This window comes from Pelophylax lessonae, assembly GCF_965119305.1.
Source record: "Pelophylax lessonae genome assembly, chromosome: 10".
Taxonomy (NCBI): Eukaryota; Metazoa; Chordata; class Amphibia; order Anura; family Ranidae; genus Pelophylax; species Pelophylax lessonae.
The window spans coordinates 39,459,916-39,478,605 of NC_138777.1; positions in this window are offsets into that span (position 1 = coordinate 39,459,916).

Sequence of the window (18,690 nt, forward strand, 5' to 3'; positions counted from 1 at the left end):
TTAGAATATTATGACAATGTGTAAATAAACCTGTATGACATGATGACTATGGTTAGGGACAGTGTATCTAGCGCTAGGGAGAGGTTCTGCTCGAGAGAGGATGCGAGAATAACATGCCTGGCTATCTGGAAACTCTAGAGAGTTGGGACCAGGACCTTCCTGTCAGTTTACAAAAGGCGCCTGCACTGCTGTTTTGTTCCCTTAATCAGATGCTGCTGCAGTAATGTATATCTATTGTTTTTAAGAGTTATTATACCTGGGTTGCCTGCGATATTAAAGTGGTTGTAAAGTCAGAAGGTTTTTCCCCTTAATGCATTCTATGCATTAAGACAAAAAAACATGTGTGCAGTAGCCCCCCTCAACCCCCCCAAGGCTGGGTTCACATTAGTGTGAATTGGATGTGGGTTCACACGGCTCTGGGACAGCTGCGGAGCAGTTTGCAGAAAAGTCCTGTGTGTCTTCTGGTCCATTTCAGGTCCGAATCCAGCCAAAATCTCGGGCCTGATTTGTCCCAGTCCCTGAAACAGGGAACAGGGATGCACCGCACCCCTGCTGTGAGCGGCAGGCGTGTGAACCCAGCCTAATACTTACTTGAGCCCATCTCTATATGTCAGTGTGAACCAGCCTAATACTTACCTGAGCCCATCTCTATCCAGCAATGTGCGTGAATGCCTCAGCCATCCAAGATTGGCTGAGACACAGCATTGGCGCCATTGGCTCCGGCTGCTGTCAGTCAAACTCGGTTAGCCAATAAGGAGAGAGAGGGGGCAGGGCGGAACCATTGCTCCGTGTCTGAATGGACACACCAAGCTGCAGCTGGGCTCGGGCACCTCCATAGCAAGCTGTGTGCTGTGGGGGCACTCGAAAGGAGGGAGGGGCAAGGAACGCCAAAAAGGGCCCAGAGAAGAGGAGGATCCAGGCTGCTCTATGCAAAACCATTTCACAGAGCAGGTAAGTATGACGAGTTTATTATTTTTAAAGAAAAAAAAAAACCTTAGTATCACTTTAATGCTCCATTACCATATTGTCTGGAAATGCGTAGTGAGCACCTTGTCGCTGTCTTCTATGTGTTATTTGTTACTTCTCTTTAGCCAAATAAAAAATGTCCCACCTTCCTTGGTCTCGGTGTAACTATCTTGGGTAGCAATCAACTGACCCCGCCCACACATGGGCACGGGGACTTTTTCCTCATCTAGTGACACCACCAACACAGGGACATTTTTCAATTGAAATAACACCACTAATCCAGGGACATTTTTGCCCTAAACAGATGCTAGGGCATTTCCTCCTTTGCTACCGTTATCAGTATTTTGTGGGTACAAGCAGTGTGGCATATATGTGCAGTTTATACAGCGAATAGGCACAGGTTCTGTTTCAGTATTTCCCCTTTAGTCACTCATATTACACCCAATCTTGCCATACCAACCATTCACCATGGGATGCTATACATGCTGCAAGACTTAGTTCAAGATTCTAATTACAGGGTGACCCAAATCTTTTACAATCCTAGTCTTTCTCTCATTTTGTCAGCGTTTTCAGTTTTTAACTATCCAGGCAGATTACCTGTATAGGTATGCTAACTTTGACATATTGTTTATACTGTTTAACTATCGATTGAAATGGGGGATGAGTATTTGTGGCGGTGTTATTAAAAAAAAACGCTGCTCAGACCGACCCAGGGCTTAGAGAATGTGTGGCCTCAGCCAACACTGTTCTGGCCATGCTGCTTGCCTGGAGCAGCCTTGGTTGAGGCCACACATTCTCAAAGCACCGGGTCGGTCTGAGCAGCGTTTTCTGAATAATACTCCTACACTTTTTTCTTACTGGATCTAGGTAAGCTTGTTATGCAGTATGTGCATTTTTGGGCTATTGGTTGATGAGAACTTATGTTTTATTTATTTATTTTTTATATATTAGTATCAGTCATTTGTTTATTGTTATTTGACCCCTTTGACTGTTTTTTTTTCTTTCCTTTTGATTCACAGTTGAATGGCTCTCCAATTTTTTGATGCCACATCTTTGCTGTTTAAGAAGGGTTGTCTCCCTACCGGTCTGCTCATACCCTTACATTTTTGAATAAGCAGGCCCTTTTTTGGGTTACTTTGCTTGGTGTTTTCAAGCAGTTATCCCAGCAAATATCTAAATTTACATTACATACGCTGTATACTAAGAGTGTCAATTTGAATATGGTCCCTTCTCTTTTTGGTAGGTCGGTGTGTCTGTAGGATATCTAGGCATAGATCCAGTTAACACTACCTTGTTGACCATCATATCCATGCCAGTACTGTGCCTCGTCCTTGTTGCAAACAATTTTTGCTGATAACTTTGTGATTTTTGAATACTCGATTTTGTGTAAGTGCATCATGAATGACTGTTTTTCCTTTGGCATGCTGAATGTCCCTCCAGTTTGTTGACCTTGGCTTTTCTTTTGGGATCACTTCAGTTTTATGTTTGGTGTGTATGTAGGTGTTGTGTTTTGTTTTTTTTTGTTTTTTTTTTTATACTTTCTCCCTTTCAGAAACCTCATAGATGTTTTGTAAATGATGATGAGCTTTGTATGGTATAAATATTGGATGTAACAATTGTACTTTAATTATATAAAAATTTATTGTTTGTACTGTTTATCAGCTAAGCCGCAGGGGTCTTCAAACTATGGCCCTCCAGTTGTTTAGGAACTACAATTCCCATCATGCCTAGTCATGTCTGTGAATGTCAGAGTTTTACAATGCCTCATGGGATGTGTAGTTCCACAACAGCTGGAGGGCCGTAGTTTGAGGATCCCTGAGCTACGGTATCATGAAGATTGATAAAGAAGTGGATCCTGAGGAAGCTGTTTTTGAGTTATACACGTCTTTCCATTTGTCCTTAGTTTTTTTTGTTTGCTGAAGTATATGTACTCTTACATTGTACTTGTAGCTGGGAATAAATGTTTTTATATTATAATATGATTCTTAATCTGTAAAATAAAAGTTTTTTTTTTATCTTTACTTTCTTTTGATTTTTGTGTATTTAAGCACCTCAAAATCCCCATTCCCCACTGTCTCTCCTTTTTGGAGGGACATGGGGGTACATTTTTCAATTCTCCTACACTCCTGGATCAGTGAACTTAAAGTGTTAGTAAACCCAGGAGCCTGCATTCACTATATCTGGTCTCCCACAGTACACAGAGCATGGAAATGCAATAGTTTTAGTAAATATAAACTGCTAAATACCTTTTCTCATCAGCAGTATACAACAGGCAACAGCAGACTTCTAACTGTTCTTTGTGAAGCTTGTAGGAGGAGTTTTCATACTGCACTGAACTGTCCTATGAGACTGAAGGGCTCCAGACCCTCTGTCTGGACAGTGCTGATTGGCCTGTGCTGAAGAAAAAACGTATCTAGCAATACACACCAAAATGAGCATGTGCAGCCTGACTCCAAAGGCTCTGTCTTATCCGGACATGTTTTGGAGTCAGTGGAAGAAGAGGAGGATCTGTGCATACAGGATCAAGCAGCCTTTTTACACCATGCAGAGGATTAACCCCTTAGGTTCCACCGTGAGTTTACCAGGCATACCTTACTGCATATACAGACTGACTTTTACTGTTGTGGGTTTAGTAACACTTTAACCCCTGCTCCCATCTTCTGAGCACCAGCAGGGAGACTCTTGAACTTTAGCTTTGCTCTGCAAGCCTTTCCAACTATTTGTGGCTGTGGTTAAAAGTGGGCATGGTCAGTAGGGTGTGTGTGTGTGGATATCATACACAAATCCTGGAACAGGATTTGACAGAGGGGTGGGGGAAGGGATGTTGTGATGCCGGAAAAGTAAATAAATGCAATTTAAATGTGTGTGTGTGTGTGTGTGTGTGTGTGTGTGTGTGTGTGTATATCATTTTGAAAATCTGTTCACCTTACTTTAAACCAGGGCACCCTTGGACATCCCACCTTGCATGAAAAGTTTTCAAAGTCACTGGGAACATCAATCGCTTCCTATTCTATCCTCTTTATCTTTTTCTCTTTTTTATGTTTTTTAATGTCCCCCTTATTGCTTTCTACCAATGTCCATTCCCTTCTACTGAATATTGATTATCCATTGGTAGAGCTATACCTGTACATTATATGCCTGGTGTTTGGCCTACAGAAACAGACTAGAAACCTCTAATGCACCCTATGCTAGCAGAACACATGGATTTCTATGTATCTGTTAAACAAAAACCCTTTGACCCTCTATGGGAAGTATTAGCTGCAGGCCTGAGACCTGGGGCACCTGGCTGGAGAGCTGTGGTTTGTTGCCCAAGTTCCAGGCCCTAGAAACACACTTGGCTCTTACAAGTGTCTGCAAAAGTAAATAGCCCTATTCCTTCATGTTGATCGTGTCTCAACAATTCATAAAAGGATACATTTTTATAGAGGCACTGATATATTTTCAGGTAGTTGTCAACTTTTATATACCTAGAAGGCTGAAAGTTGTGTGGAATTACATTGTGACACTGGCCATAGAATCCTTTTTTTTAAGCAACCATTAGATTGATAAAAAAAAAAAAAAAAAAAAAAGAACCCCCCTCTGCCCCCATGAGCATAGACACCCAAGGTTGATTTGGCACAAACACCTGCTCAAATATAGGCTGCAGAGGGGGAAAATAGATAAAAGGCACTGGAAAATCCTGCTGTTGCTGCTTATTTTTGGGTGATCAATTATTGATTAGAATAGTTTTTTTTTTTAATATTTCCATTCAATCGTTCCCTTTCAAGATTAGTTGGGCCATAGATATGAAGTCACATCTGATTTGAAAAAAACCTGGAATAATGTATTTGGGTAGTTTAAGAAAAAAGTGTAGAAGAAATATTTTTGTTGAGAATACAATTATTGAAAACAAATGGCAATGGAACAACACAATAAGGGAATATTGAAGGTCAAATAGCGTGTGTGGCAGCACTGGGGAGCTACAGTTCACTGAGGAAACAATGCATGCCAACATGTACTGGGACATACTGAAGCAGAGCATGATCCCCTCCCTTTGGAGTCTGGGCCGCAGGGCAGTATTCCAACATGATAACGACCCCAAACACACCTCCAAGACCACTACCGCCTTGCTAAAGAAGCTGGGGAAAAGGTGATGGATTGACCAAGCATTTCTCCAGACCTAAACCCTATTGAGCATCTGTGGGGCATCCTCAAACAGAAGATGGAGGATGAAGGTCTCTAACATCCACCAGCCCCGTGATGTCATTAAGGAAGAGGGGAAGAGGACTTCAGCGGAAACCTGTGAAGCTCTGGTGAACTCCATGCCCAAGATGGTTAAGGCAGTGCTGGAAAATAATGGTGGCCACACAAAATATTGAGACTTAGGATCCAATTTGGACATTTTCACTTAGGGGTGTACTCACTTTTGTTGCCAGCGGTTTAGACATTAATGGCTGTGTGTTGGGTTATTTTGAGGGGACAGCAGATTTACACTATTATACAAGCTGTACACTCACTGCTTTACATTGTAGCAAAATGCAATTTCTTCAGTGTTGTCACATGAAAAGGTATATTAAAATATGTACAAAAATGTGAGAGGTATACTCACTTTTGTGAGATACTGTATGCGATGCGGGAACCCTGCAAATCCACTGTGGGTTCCCGCATCGCACTCATATCGCAGGCAGTTCACACTGAAATATGCGAATTGCTGGGGGTGTCAATACATAGTTAACGACACCCCCAGATCAGTTCCCATATCTCAGTGTGAACTGTCAGTTCGGACATGAATCGGATCGCATTGGTGTGAACACCCATGCGATCTGATTCTGATGCGGACCATAAAAAGGGTCCTGTGCGACTTTGGTCCAAATGCAATGCAAATTCAGCCATACAATCTGTATGGCTGAATTCGCAACGCACAGACATCGCATGTGTTTTGCAGAGCAGTGCGCTGCGAACCACATGCAATGTCTGACATCGCATATGTGTGAACCGGCACTAACAATAAGGTAAGACACAGAGCGGCCATATCATTAAGATCTTCAGATCATGATTTTTTTTTTTTTTTTAGTCCTTCTGTAAAACAGTGATGACTTCAGTACCCTAACGCAATAAATTAAAGAACTGTAGGTCTCCAGAGGTCATTGTACTACAGGAAACACCACAATTCTGGCTAAAGCTTTGGAAATGTAAAAAGATCAATGATCAATGATGCTGCATGAGCACATGAGCAAAGTGTACACAAGCATTAGTTACCTGTGGCTGGTGAGTCAGCAGAATGTTTAAACTAGTGGAAATCCGCACTTCCTTTTATGCAACTATGCTCACATGACACAACGTACAAAGATGCTTTGATTGTTTAAATGCATCATTCCTCTCCCCGACAGCCCATATCTTTCCTTTGCTACCCTGCCACTCCCTTCAGCTTCCGGAAATGAAGAAAATACACAAAACTCCTGGTACGGAGGAGCATATGACAGCATTAATACTTGGTGATTTATCTTGTACTCACATGGGGACAGGGAGAGAGTCCTTAGCCTTGTGCAAGTTTTCACTAGAAAGAGTTGGAGTTCCCCTTGCTGGGGAGAGTGGATTTAAAGTGGATCAAACATTTTTGACAAAACATTACAACTTAAAGTGGAGTTCCACCCTAATTGTAAACTTTACTTCATGCATAGCTACCATGACCTGTGCCATGCCTGTACTATCACCTGAGCCATGCCCTTACCATGACCTGTGCCATGCCTATACCATCTCCTGTACCATGACCTGTGACATGCCTATACCATCATCTGTGCCATGCCATGTCTGTACCATGACCTGTGCCATGCCCTTACCATGACCTGTGCCATGCCTATACCATCTCCTGTACCATGCCTATACCATCACCTGTGCCATGCCCTTACCATCACCTGTGCCATGCCTATACCATCTCCTGTACCATGACCTGTGACATGCCTGTACCATGACCTGTGCCATGCCTATACCATCACCTGTGCCATGACCTGTGCCATGCCTATACCATCTCCTGTACCATGACCTGTGCCATGCCTTACCATGACCTGTGCCATGCCTATACCATCTCCTGTACCATGCCTATGCCATCACCTGTGCCATGCCCTTACCATCACCTGTGCCATGCCTATACCATCTCCTGTACCATGACCTGTGACATGCCTGTACCATGACCTGTGCCATGCCTATACCATCACCTGTGCCATGACCTGCGTCATGCCTATACCATCTCCTGTACCATGACCTGTGCCATGCCTGTACCATGACCTGTGCCATGCCTATACCATCATCTGTTCCATGCCTGTACCATCACCTATGCCATGCCCTTACCATGACCTATGCCATGCCTATACCATCTCCTGTACCATGACCTGTGACATGCCTGGCCCATGACCTGTGACATGCCTGTACCATGACCTGTGCCATGACCTGTGACATACCCTTACCATGACAGGGTGCAACAATCACTGCTAACACTTCCAATTTTTTTGCGCCCCCCCCCCATCGGCCTGCGCCCCTGGCGGGCGCCAATCTGGCCAAACCCTTGGTACGCCCCTGATAGCTATATACCTTTCTAAATTCAATTTGGCTATTTTGACGCGCCTGCCCCGGAGGTGAAGAAGGACACCGCGGCTTCAGCTGCCCACACCGCGGATGGCCACGCTGGACAAGAACTTCACAAGGTAAGTGATTCATCTTGCAGGTACACTAAACAGGGGACAGTTTAGAGGATGTCCTTGTTTAAATACCCTAGCCCTGACTATTCTAGGGGTATTTTTAGGTAAAAAAAATAAAATGTGTCCGGAACTCCGCTTTAAAAAAACTCGCCATGCCTCTTGCTAAATACTTCAGACTGTCTACTTTCCAAAAAGGGGTCATTTGGGGGATATTTGTACTCTTCTGGCATTTTAGGGGCCTCAAGAAATAAAATAGGATTGATTATTTTTCAAATATACTGTAAATATCACACTTTGTAGACGCTATAACTTTCACAAATCAATTAATATACACTTATTGGGATTTTTTTTTTTTTTACCAAAGACATGTAGCAGAATATATTTGGCCTACATTTATGAAGAAATTTGATTTTATTGGATATTTTTCCTAACAGAAAGTATAAAATGTTAAGGTTTTTTTTTCAAAATCTTTGGCCTTTTTTATATTTATATAGCAAAACATATAAAAACCCTGTGGTGATCAAATACCACCAAAAGAAAGCTCTATTTGTGTGAAAATAATGCTATAAATTAAATTTGCGTATAGTGTTGCGTGATTGAGCAATTACCAGTTAAAGTAGCACAGTGCTGAATAGCAAAAAATGGTCTGGTCATGAAGGGTGTAAAACCTTCCGGAGCTCAAGTGGTTAAACATTAGTCTGTTAACACAGGACTAGACAGCTTGAAATTGATGGCCGCATGGCAGTGTTCCTGAGGTCATGAAGTCTCTTTGGAAATGGTGCCCGGGTGCATTGAATGGAAGGCTACTGTCTTAATATCAGGTCTCATTTCATTATCAGTCTGATAAGTATTTAAAAGCAAGTAGTGTTTATGCGATTTCTCACAAAGCTGTAAAGTCATCATTGTTTCTGAAATTTGGCATCCACCGTGTAGCAGGCCTGGAATGTTGCCTGGCCTTTATCAATTTGATAGCGGATTATAAAACTACTATTGTACTAGAATTAAGTTGTTGGACAATAATCAGGAGCTCTTGATTGTACGAGAAGTACTGCGGCTCCTGACACTGACTCGTGTTACTCACTCATCTTATCAATAATAAACACGCTAAGTGCCATAAACCTATAAAACTGTAACTGGTAGTGAAAGGTCAGAAGCAGGTGAGCCGCAGTAATTAGACTTGATACTGATAGACTTTAAAAAAATGTTCTCTTATCTTTCAAAATAAAGACTTCTGAGTCCTTTAACACTAAGGCCATTGGCTGGGATATTACATTGGCCGAACCTGATTGTGATGCTTTTATAAGATTGATTGATCCATGACCAGAAGAGGGCCACCATGATTCATGAGAATTTTCCAGAAGAGACCCTGTGGTAAAAGGTTCAATCTGTCTTGTAAAAATGAGTAATGCTGAATTAGAACATTCTGATCATTGTTGTTCTTTGTCTTATGTTAGCATAGTTGCATAAAAGGAAGGGTGGATTTCCACCGGTCTAACTGTTCTCCTGATGACTCATCAACCATTGGTAACTAACGCTTGTATACACTTTGCTCACGCAACATTGGGTCATTGACCCTTTTACACGTTCAAGTCTTTAGTCAGCATTGTGGTGTTCCCTGTAGTTCCCTGACCTTTGAGGACCTATAGTCTTGATATAATTTTACTTGTCATATTGCAGTGTGGGATGTATTTTTGTTTTAAAGGAGAAGTCCAAGCAAAAAATCTAAATCTGAGGATCTCAATTATAGGCCCAATATACACAGTATGCCATACCTGTTACAGATGAAGCATCCCTTATTTGCATCATTTACAGTGCTTTGCGAAAGTATTCGGCCCCCTTGAACTTTTCGACCTTTTGCCACATTTCAGGCTTCAAACATAAAGATATAAAACTGTAATTTTTTGTGAAGAATCAACAACAAGTGGGACACAATCATGAAGTGGAACGAAATTTATTGGATATTTCAAACTTTTTCAACAAATAAAAAACTGAAAAATTGCGCCACCTTTTGCTGCGATTACAGCTGTAAGCCGCTTGGGGTATGTTTCTATCAGTTTTGCACATTGAGAGACTGAAATTTTTGCCCATTCCTCCTTGCAAAACAGCTCGAGCTCAGTCAGGCTGGATGGAGAGCGTTTGTGAACAGCAGTTTTCAGTTCTTTACATAGATTCTCGATTGGATTCAGGTCTGGACTTTGACTTGGCCATTCTAACACCTGGATATGTTTATTTGTGAACCATTCCATTGTAGATTTTGCTTTATGTTTTGGATCATTGTCTTGTTGGAAGACAAATCTCCATCACAGTCTCAGGTCTTTTGCAGACTCCATCAGGTTTTCTTCCAGAATGGTCCTGTATTTGGCTCCATCCATCTTCCTATCAGTTTTAACCATCTTCCCTGTCCCTGCTGAAGAAAAGCAGGCCCAAACCATGATGCTGCCACCACCATGTTTGACAGTTGGGATGGTGTGTTCAGGGTGATGAGCTGTGTTGCTTTTACGCCATTGTTGCCAAAAAGTTTGATTTTGGTTTCATCTGACCAGAGTGTATATTTATATGCCATGAACACATGATGTATGAAATGTATGACTTTTTAATGATTTTTTTTCTTTATTTGTTGTTTTTTTTAAATAAAATTTATATTTTTATAAAAATAGGATTATTATATGTGTCTATTTGTTCTAAGTATTTTATGACACCATTAAAACCCCATTGCCCCTCTCTTCTTTCATGAGACTCCGCAGTGCACTTGTGGGAGCCCGACCAGCTGGGGAGAGTTCTTGGCGTCACTGCCCCCCTGTGGTTTGTCGGGGTTTTCCCATGTCTGCTCTGCGAAATACTCTTGTTTTGTTTCTAAATCTTTATCCTCAGCTTCTTTAGAAAGGCAGTGGTCATCTTGGCGTTGTGTTTGGGGTCGTTATCATGTTGGAATACTGCCCTGTGGAGCAGTTTCCGAAGGGAGGGGATCATGCTCTGCTTCAGTATGTCACAGTACATGTTGGCATTTATTGTTCCCTCAATGAACTGTAGCTCCCCAGTGCCGGCAGCACTCATGCAGCCCCAGACCATGACACTCCCACCACCATGCTTGACTGTAGGCAAGACATAATTGTCATTGTACTCCTCACCTGGTTGCCATCACACATGCTTGACACCATCTGAACCAAATAGGTTTATCTTGGGTCTCATCAGAACACATGATATGGTTCCAGTAATCAATTGTCCTTAGTCTGCTTGTCTTCAGCAAACTGTTTGTGGGCTTTCTTGTGCATCATCTTTAGAAGAGGCTTTCTTCCGACAACGACAGCCATGACGACCAATTTGATGCAGTGTGCGGCATATGGTCTGAGCACTGACAGGCTGAGCCCCCACCACTTCAACCTCTGCAGCAATGCTGATAGCACTCATACGTCTATTTCCCAAAGACAACCTCTGGATACGATGCTGAGCATGTGCACTCAACCTCTTTGGTCGACCATGGCGAGGCCTGTTCTGAGTGGAACCTGTCCTCTTAAACTGCTGTATGGTCTTGGCCACGGTGCTGCAGCTCACTTTTAGAGTCTTGGCAATCTTCTTATAGCCTAGGCCACCTTTATGTAGAGCAACAATTCTTTTTTTCAGATCCTCAGAGAGTTCTTTGCCATGAGGTGCTAAGTTCAGAACGACTGATAGAATAATTTGTCGCCAGGATCACCTCAACCGAATGGTTTGCTGTCTCCCTGGTGCCAGGGTTCGGCATGTGGTGGACCGGGTTGATAAATTACTGGGAGGGGCTGGGCATGACCCAGCTGTCTTGGTCCTCATTGGAACCAATGACAGAATATATGGAAGGTGGAGGCTACTTAAGAACCAATTTAATGAACTAAGCTGCAAGTTGAAGGGAAGGACCTCCAAGGTGATATTCTCTGAAATATTGCCTGTGCCATGCACAACACAGGAGAGGCAGGGGGTGATTAGAGAGCTGAATGCATGGCTAAAGAACTGGTGAAAGAAGGAGGGATTTGGGTTTTTAGAGCACTGGGCTCACTTTTCATTGGGGTGCAACCTATATGCTAAAGATGGTTTGCATCTAAATGGAAGGGGTTCTTTTGTGCTAGTGGAGAGGTTTATGGGAAGGCTGGAGGAGTTTTTAAACTAGGATTCATGGGGGAGGGTGAATTCGATTATAATGGGGCAGACAGGTCAGACAGGGGTCAGCCCCTATTGGTGGGTGGATTAGGGAAAGATGGGGGGAGAGTTATGGCAGAGGATAAGAAGGTTCCCACGTTACAAACAACCATTGAAAATTGTACTATTTGTACCAAAACTAAAAATATGCAAAATAAGTGTGCAAAATGTGACGATGATTTAAAGTGTTTTTTCACCAATGCCAGAAGTCTGCCAAGCAAAATAGGTGAGTTGGAAGCTCTGGTGCACAAGGAGAATTATGACTTAATTGGTATTGCTGAATCTTGGCTTCATTCTTCATATGACTGGGCTATTAATATTCATGGCTTTGCTCTCGTTCGGAAAGACAGGGTAAAATGGAGGGGTGGTGATATCTGTCTCTATGTGAGAAGTGATCTCAAAGTGAGTGTGAAAGAGGACATAGTTGATGGAGAGTGTGCTGAGCCTGAAGCAGTATGGGTGGAAATGTACGTGGGTGTGCGTAATACCAGGATTATCATTGGAGTTTGTTATAGACCTCCCAGTATTAATGAGGAGGTGGAGACTCAGCTCCAGGCACAGATAGAAAGGGCTGCAAGGGCTGGGACAGTGTTAATAATGGGGGATATTTACTACCCAGACATTGACTGGAGTAATGGCACTGCTGGAACAGTTAAAGGGCAAACATTTATAAACCTATTACAAGACAATTTTATGGTGCAGTTTATTGAGGCCCCCACTAGAAATGATGCTCTGCTGGACCTGGTAATCTCAAACCATGCAGAGCTTATTAATAATGTTCATATAATAGAACATCTGGGTAGCAGTGACCATAATATGATTTATTTTAATGTTAGCTGTAAGCAAAAAACACATACAGGAAATACAAAAACATTTAACTTTAAAAGAGCAAATTTTCCAAGGATGAGGGCTGCTCTCAAGGATTTAGACTGGGTGGGAATATTGGCATCGATGAGCACAGAACAGAAATAGGAAATTTTCAAAAAGACTTTATGCAAACTCAATGTAAAGTATAATCCCATGGGCAATAAGTTTAAAAGGCTAAAAATAAAACCTATGTGGCTTACGGCCAAAGTTAAAAAAGCTATAGATAATAAGAAAAGAGCTTTTAAAAAATATAAAAATGAAGGAACACTATCATTGTTTAATTGTTACAAAGAATATAACAGAATATGTAAAAAGGAAATCAAGGACGCAAAAATTCAAAATGAACGACAGATTGCAAAAGATAGTAGGACAAACCCCCAAAAATTCTTCAAATATATTAACAGTAAAAAGGTCAGGTCTGAGTATGTAGGCCCTTTACAAAATAATCAGGAGTGGGTGACTAGGGACAAAGAGAAGGCAAATGTATTAAATACTTTCTTCAGCTCTGTATATACAAAGGAGCATGGGGGAGCGGGGGGAGCGGGGGGGGGGAGCGGGGGTGCGGTAACCGAAACGGTTACCGCCCCCTTCCGCGTCATCATCACGTTCATGCAGCCGGCCCGCCCTCCAGTGACGCTTCTGCTGCCTGTGATTGGTTTGCTGCTGCTGGCCAGTCACATCCAGACAAACCGCGGCTGGCCCTCCCTGCTGCCAGTGATTGGTAAACGATCATCTCCTCGGCTGCTGCAGGCCAGTGACAGCGCACGGGCATACCGCGGACCTGGAAGACAAATAGTATGTGGCACTGGCAAACATTACTGAATAAAATAATAAATTACACTAAAGTCTTTAAGCATCCGCTCCCCCCGCCGCTCCCCGCTTCTCCCCAGTATATTTCCATGACTTTTCCAAAACCTTTGTGGAATCCTAAGATTCCATGACCTTTCCAGGCCTGGAAAGTGTCATCTCCAAATTCCAAAACTTTTCCAGGTTTTCAAGGACCGTACGAACCCTGCATAATGAGGATGGTATTGACACAGCCCCAAATGATCCACAATGGCTCAAAAGTGATATGGTCCAGAAATATTTAGACAGAATAAGGGTGGATAAAGTGCCTGGACCAGATGGCATCCACCCACGCATCCTAAAAGAATTGAGTGCTGTAATTTCAAAGCCTTTGTTTCTAATTTTTAGGCACTCGTTAAGGACTGGAATAGTACCACTGGATTGGCGTAGGGCCAATGTGGTGCCTATATTTAAAAAGGGATCAAAGTCTTTGCCAAGTAACTATAGACCTGTTAGTTTAATTTCTATAGTCGGAAAGATACTGGAGAGTTTAATAAAAGAGCATATAGATGAGTTCTTGCTGAAAAAAAATATTTTAAGCAACAGACAGCATGGATTCATGAAAGACAGAAGTTGTCAAACAAACCTGATTTCTTTTTATGAGGAGGTAAGTAAAACCTTGGACAGAGGGGTGGCTGTGGACGTAGTATACTTGGATTTTGAAAAAGCATTTGACACAGTTCCCCACACACACGGCTAATGTGTAAGGTAAAGTCTACTGGCTTGGAAAGATCAGTTTGTAATTGGATAGAGAATTGGCTGAAAGATAGAATTCAGAGAGTAGTGGCTAATGATTCTTACTCTGAATGGTCTAAGGTTATCAGTGGTGTACCCCAAGGTTCAGTGTTGGGACCCTTTCTTTTTAATATCTTTATAAATGATATAGGGTCTGGGATTAAAAGTACCATTTCAATCTTTGCAGATGACACCAAGCTTTGCAGTGGAATAACTTCCTTAAAGGATGTCTCCAATTTACAAGCTGATCTCAATGCACTGTTTCATTGGGCAACTATGTGGCAAATGAGGGTTAATGTTGATAAATGTAAAGTTACGCACTTTGGGACTAAGAATATGCATGCATCATACATACTAGGTTGAGTAGAACTGGGGGAATCCATAGTGGAGAAGGATCTTGGTGTTCTGGTAGATCATTAGCTTAATAATAGCATGCAATGCCAAGCTGCAGTTTCCAAAGCAAGAAAAATCCTTTCTTGTATTAACAGAGGCATGGACTCCAGAGAGAGAGATATCATTTTGCCCCTGTACAAATCATTAGTAAGACCTCATCTGGAATATGTGTAGAAATATGCTCAAATATATATCGTCCCTTGGAACATATACAATGGTATAAGTAGCGCAGGTATAATTGAGGAGAAATGACGTAGTTTAAAACCAGTCACATCTTAATATAGTCCATAAACGTCCATCAGTGGCAGAAATTCAAAACAAGGGGTTAATTCCTCCAGCAATAGTCCAATCCACCAAGTGAGAAACACCACCAAGTGTTGGGGTCACCACTGCTCTACACCTCCACCGATGTGATAATGGGGGGAATGGCAACTCACCAGAAGCTGTGGCCCACCTATTTGCATAGGACAGGCAAACAAGCTGTTGTAACACAAATCCCACTCAGGAGCGATTACTGCTGCTATTACTGGATTTCAATCTCGGGTGGTCACGTGTCTCCCTTCTCCTCCCGATAATTGCTCAAATGGTGAACATAGGGGGAAAGAAGGAACCGCACTAGTGTGATATTGTTTCACCCATCAGATAATTTATTCAGAAAAACCCCAATACAAATGTACTCACAAACGCATTAAAACCATATGCCTTCAGTATCCTAATAGATATCAGTGCTACGGGTACCGTGGTATGCTGTGTCGATCCTGCTCACCCTCTCCACGCTGGTGTCTCGGATCTCCAAAGCTGCCGCTCGTGTCCCCCGTGCACTTCCGGTCGCCGTAAGGTTCATGCTCTGACGCGTTTCGTCATTTCCGACTTTTTCAAAGGGCGGCCCTTTGAAAAAGTTGGAAATGACAAAACGCGTCAGGGCATGAACCTTACGGCGACCGGAAGTGCACGGGGGACACGAGCGGCAGCTTTGGAGATCCGAGACACCAGCGTGGAGAGGGTGAGCAGGATCGACACAGCATACCACGGTACCCGTAGCACTGATATCTAATAGGATACTGAAGGCATATGGTTTTAATGCGTTTGTGAGTACATTTGTATTGGGGTTTTTCTGAATAAATTATCTGATGGGTGAAACAATATCACACTAGTGCGGTTCCTTCTTTCCCCCTATGTTCACCATTTGAGCAATTATCGGGAGGAGAAGGGAGACACGTGACCACCCGAGATTGAAATCCAGTAATAGCAGCAGTAATCGCTCCTGAGTGGGATTTGTGTTACAACAGCTTGTTTGCCTGTCCTATGCAAATAGGTGGGCCACAGCTTCTGGTGAGTTGCCATTCCCCCCATTATCACATCGGTGGAGGTGTAGAGCAGTGGTGACCCCAACACTTGGTGGTGTTTCTCACTTGGTGGATTGGACTATTGCTGGAGGAATTAACCCCTTGTTTTGAATTTCTGCCACTGATGGACGTTTAAGGACTATATTAAGATGTGACTGGTTTTAAACTACGTCATTTCTCCTCAATTATACCTGCGCTACTTATACCATTGTATATGTTCCAAGGGACGATATATATTTGAGTATATTTCTACACATTTTCTTTCTTAAAGTAGCTGCGGTATTGTCTGTTTAAGACTTGTTTTGAGGTCACTTGTGCGCAGGGGATATATTTGTATCACCAGTAGAGGGCAGATTTGTGCTACATATATATATATATTTTCTCATCTGGAATATGCAGTTCAGTTTTGGGCACCAGTTCTTAAAAAGGATATCGGGGAACTGGAGAAAGTGCAGAGAAGGGCAACAAAACCGATAAGAGGCATGGAGGAGCTCTGCTATGAGAAAAGATTAGAGGAACTGAATTTATTCTCTCTTGAGAAGAGGAGATTGAGGGGAGATATGATCACCATGTATAAATACATAAGGGGTCCATATAGTGAACTTGGTGTTGAGTTATTCACTTTAAGGTCAACACAGAGGACAAGGGGGCACTCTTTACGTTTCTAGAGGAAAACAGATTTCGTCTCCAAATACGGAAAGGTTTCTTCACCGTAAGAGCTGTGAAAATGTGGAATAGACTCCCTCCAGCGGTGGTTCTGGCTAGCTCACTAGATTGCTTTAAAAAAGGTCTGGATTCTTTCCTAGGTGTACTTAATATACAGTAAGTGGGTAATAAAAAATGTTTTTAGGTAAAGTTGATCCAGGGAATATTCGATTGCCTCTCGGGGGAGGGATTTTTTCCCCTGCTGTAGCAAATTGGATCATGCTTTGCTGGGTTTTTTCGCCTTCCTCTGGATCGACTGTGGGTATAGGATTGTGTATATGGGATTGTATGGTTGGGTTTTCAATACTGTTTTTTTTTTCTTTTTGTTGGTTGAACCAGATGTACTTGTGTCTTTTTTCAACCTGACTAACTATGTAACTATGTTGAACTTCCAGTGACCAGTATGAGAGAGTGAGAGAGGTAACACCAAATTTAACACACCTGCTCCCCATTCACACCTGAGGCCTTGTAACACTAAGGAGTCACATAACACCGGGGAGGGAAAATGGCTAATTGGGCCCAATTTGGACATTTTTACTTAGGGGTGTACTCACTTTTGTTGCCAGCAGTTTAGACATTAATGGCTGTGTGTTGAGTTTTTTTAAGGGGACATCAAATTTACACTGTTATACAAGCTGTACACTCACTACTTTACATTGTAGAAAAGTGTCATTTCTTCAGTGTTGTCACATGAAAAGATATAATAAAGATATAATAAAATATTTTTCAAAAATGTGAGGGGTGTATTCACTTTTGTGAGATACTGTATATCCTAACTAAAGAGTTTTTTAAATATCAATTATCAAATAAAAAGTTACATCTTCACTGTTACAGTGCCTGTCTATCACTCAAACCACAAATCATAGGACAAAATTAATGTTTGCATAACAGCTAAATATACCGAAGAAAAACAAATATCTGATTTAAATAAAGGATAAATGATTTAATGTTTTCTGAACTATAAAAAGATATTTAAGTCCTTTTATTTCCTGCCCTTTCTACTTCTCTTGCTGAGGTTAAAAGGGAACTAAACTCTCTCAATCAACATTTACACAGTTTTCGAGAGAACTCAGCAGGTAGGTTGTTCAAAACATCTTGGAGCAGTAACCACAGCTTTTCTGTGGATGTAGGCTGCCTCAAATCCCTCTGCTTCTATGTAATTCCAGACATGTTGAGGTCAGGGCACTGTGAGGCCAAACCATCACTAACAGGACTCCTTGTTCTTCTTTAGGCTGAAGATAGTTCTTAATGGCATTGGCAGTATGTTTGGGGTCGTTGTCCTGCTGCAGAATAAATTTGGAGCCTCCCTAATGGTATGACATAATGGATAAGCATCTGCCTGTATTTCTCAGCATTGAGGACACCAATGATACTGACCAAATCTCCAACTCCATTTGCAGAAATGCAGCCTCAGACTTGCAAGAAACCTCCACCATACTTCACTGTTGCCTGCAGGCACTCATTATTGTAATGCTCTCCAACCCTTCACCAATACAATAAACTGACTCCTGCTACAGCTAAATATTTTACATTTTGATTCATCAGTCCAGAGCACCTGCTGACATTTTTCTGAACCTCAGTTCCTAGTTTTCGTGCATAGTTCAGTCGCTTAGCCTTGTTTCCATGTCAGAGATATGGCTTTTTGTCTGCAATTCTTCCATAAAGACCACTTTTGTTCAAACTTCTCTGGACAGTAGATGGATGTACCTGGGTCCCACTGGTTTCCACCAGTTCTGTGTTGATGGCACTGCTCTTCTGATATAAAAGCAAAGTTAGCATGTATCTTTCATATGCTGCATTAGGTTTCCTTGGCCAACCGCTGTGCCTACGGTCCTCAACGTTGCCCATTTCTTTGTGTTTCATCAAATAAGCTTGAACAGCATATCTTGAAACCACAGTCTGCTTTGAAATCTTTGCCTGGGAGAGACCTTGCTGACGCAGTATAACTACCCTGTGTCTTGTTGCTGTGCTCAGTTTTGCCATGGCATATA